This window comes from Zalophus californianus, chromosome 3 (assembly GCF_009762305.2).
Source record: "Zalophus californianus isolate mZalCal1 chromosome 3, mZalCal1.pri.v2, whole genome shotgun sequence".
Lineage (NCBI taxonomy): Eukaryota > Metazoa > Chordata > Mammalia > Carnivora > Otariidae > Zalophus > Zalophus californianus.
This window is the reverse complement of record NC_045597.1, coordinates 41,410,427-41,413,466: the sequence shown is the minus strand read 5'-3', so window position 1 is coordinate 41,413,466 and position 3,040 is coordinate 41,410,427. Positions and strand designations below refer to the sequence as shown.

Genomic DNA, 3,040 nt, shown 5'->3' with positions numbered 1-3,040 from the left:
ATAGTATTTTGCATTTATCTACACAAGTTAGTTGTTTCATGTGGAAAGGTAAATCTGTTCCCTCTTATTTCCTCTTGTTCAGACATATATCCAAGATTATCTTTTACATGAGATTTTATGCTTTATTCTTCAGAGTTATATAGTCTGTCTAAAGATAAGTATTATTTATTATTTTTATTATTCAGATAAATAATAAACAAAAATAAAGATAAAAAGTGTTAAGATTTAATCATTTTTGATTCTTCAACTGAAATATAATGGCATTTGGAGATTCTACAACAGTAAATACTTAAGCCTAAGAATCATTCTGGGTATAATTATGAACCTGAAATATTTCCTACTTTAACTTTTTCAGTTGAAAAACTTCAACTTTAAATTTTTGTTTTGGGAAAGTAACACATCTGTGTTATCAAACTGCCACCAATTGATAGATGTTTATATAATCAACAAACAAAATTCTATGGGAACAGGTGTATGTTTAATGGGGTCAGACAGCACATGGGATAATAAATAAAGCTTGGATTTCTGATATCTGGGTGTCTATGAAACATCTAACAAAATACATTAGTAGAATGGTTATGTATTTGTCTAGAGTTCCCTGGGGGAGGTTACAAATTTTTGATAGTATTAATAAATAGCTAGCCAAGTTCTTGAGTATAAGGAAACTGTCAAAGAGAGTTAAAAAGAGAATAAAGATTAAATCTGATGATGTGATCCTGGAAAACTCAAGTAAACAGCCACCAATTAAAAACATGAATCATGTAAGAAGACAGAATAAGATAATGTTTCTAAAGCTTTATTGCGTTGTTGAATTAAATAAAGAAGAACACTCTTCTCTGAATAAGAAGACAGCCTGCATTTTTTAACTCTATAACTGAAAGCAGTATATTTTTCACTTCTAGATTTTAATAAACAAAGCAGTATCAATTGTTTCAAAGATATTATACTCATCTACCCCTTTCTTTATTTTGAGGAAAAGAAAGTTGTATTATTAAAATAGGGCTAGAAATGGAGATGGTGCAGATTAGCACATCACTGTGCAGTTGGAGGCTTTTATCTGAGCCTGAAGCACACAGTTTAATTTAACAAATATTTACTAAATGCCTACTTATAATCAGTTACTATTTTAGGAGCGAAGACACATGAGTGAATAAAGAAAAACATCTCTGAACTGATGGAGTCAGGATAGATTACATAATTTGCAGGGCTCAGTGCCAAATGAAAATATATAGTCTCTTGTTAAAAAAAAAAATAAAGAATTTTTGATGCCTGCTTCACCACATTCTTGATGTCGTCATATTTGGCAGGTTTCTCCAGGCGGCAAGTCAGATCCATGATGGACACGTTGGGGGTGGGGACATGGAAGGCCATGCCAATGAGCTTCCCGTTCAGCTCAGGAATGATCTTGCCCACAGCCTTGGCAGCACCAGTGGAAGCAGGGATGGTGTTCTGGGCAGCCCCTCCGCTGTCGGGCCACAGCTTCCCAGGGGGTACCTTCTGGGTGGACCTTCCCAGACGGCCTTTTGGGTGGCAGTGGTGGCATGGACGGTGGTCATGAGTCCCTCCACAATGCCGAATTTGTCATGGATGACCTTGGCCAGAAGAGTCAAGCAGTTGGTGGTGCAGGAGTCATTGCTGACAATCTTGAGGGAGTTGTCATACTTCTCATGGTTCACAAGCCATCACAAACATGGGGGCATCAGCAGAAGGAGCAGAGATGATGGCTCTCTTGGCCCCACCCTTCAAGTGAGCCCCAGCGTTCTCCATGTGGGTGAAGACTCCAGTGGACTCCACAACATACTCAGCACCAGCATCACCCCCCTTGACGTTGGCGGAATCTCGCTCCTGGAAGATGGAGATGGACTTTCCACTGATGACAAGCTTCCCGTTCTCAGCCTTGACTGTGCCATGGAATTTGCCATGGGTGGAATCATACTGGAACATGTAGACCATGTAGTTGAGGTCAATGAAGGGGTCATTGATGGTGACGATATCGACTTTGCCAGAGTTAAAAGCAGCCTTGGTGACCAGGCGCCCAAAATGGCCAAATCCGTTCACTCCGACCTTCACCATCGTGTCTCAGGGACGCGGCTGGCACTGCACCAGAAGATGCGGCTGTCTGTCGAACGGGGAGGAGTAGAGAGCCAAAACTGGGAGTTTTTTATCTACATCTAGATTTCAAAAAGGGAGTGGGGTGGGGCAATGGCAGAGAGTTATAATCTGAACCTGAAGAGAATATGTGGAGTATGTGTGAGCTCTCTGCTTCCCACCAGAAATTTGTCCTTTGGTGAAAGGAGGCAACCAACCCAGGAAATCCAGGACCAAGAAAGGTGGGGGAATAAATACTCAGTCCTCATTATCTTGAGGCGTTTTGCCAGTACTTTTGGCTACTAGCCAAACTCAACTGGAGATCTAAAGAAAAAATATAATTATTAAGACAAAATAGAGAGACTAGGTTTTAAAGAAGATTTGATCACCTCAAGTTGAAAACAAAGCTATCCAGAATTTGAATTTTATTTTATTCAACCACTAAGATTGTATTATCCCTCTAAAAAAAATTAAACATGGTGTATATCCTAGTGCAGGATCTAAATCAAACACAATTACTAATATGTACTTTGCAAGAATGTGAAACAACAATTACAATATTTCATATTAGGCTTCAGTTTTTATTGGTTTAGTATATATTCACAGACATACAGATACACATACACATACATGAATCATATATTCAGTAATATATGGCTATATACACATACATGTAATACATTCACTGTCATAACATTTCATGATTAAAAGAGGAAAACATTTTGTGAAATATTATTTTATTATTTAAAATGCTTTTAAAAGTGGAATGAAAACTCACTTTTCTCAAAGAATTGAAAGCTTTGGCTCATCATTTACAGCATATAATGCTGGGGAAGTCTATTGTCCCATTTCTTAATTTTCTTTTCCCTACAAGCTCTGTTCCTTACATGAGATATACTGATGGTCCAACATAAAGAGTTGGAACATTTAAACTATGGATTGGTTTTATTTG

At 37.9% G+C, this 3,040-nt stretch overlaps 1 pseudogene; it reads right to left on the bottom strand.

The window, feature by feature from the left end:
* Window positions 1-638: 638 nt before the first annotated feature.
* Window positions 639-2,145, bottom strand: LOC113920467 (annotated as a pseudogene).
* Window positions 2,146-3,040: the final 895 nt, after the last annotated feature.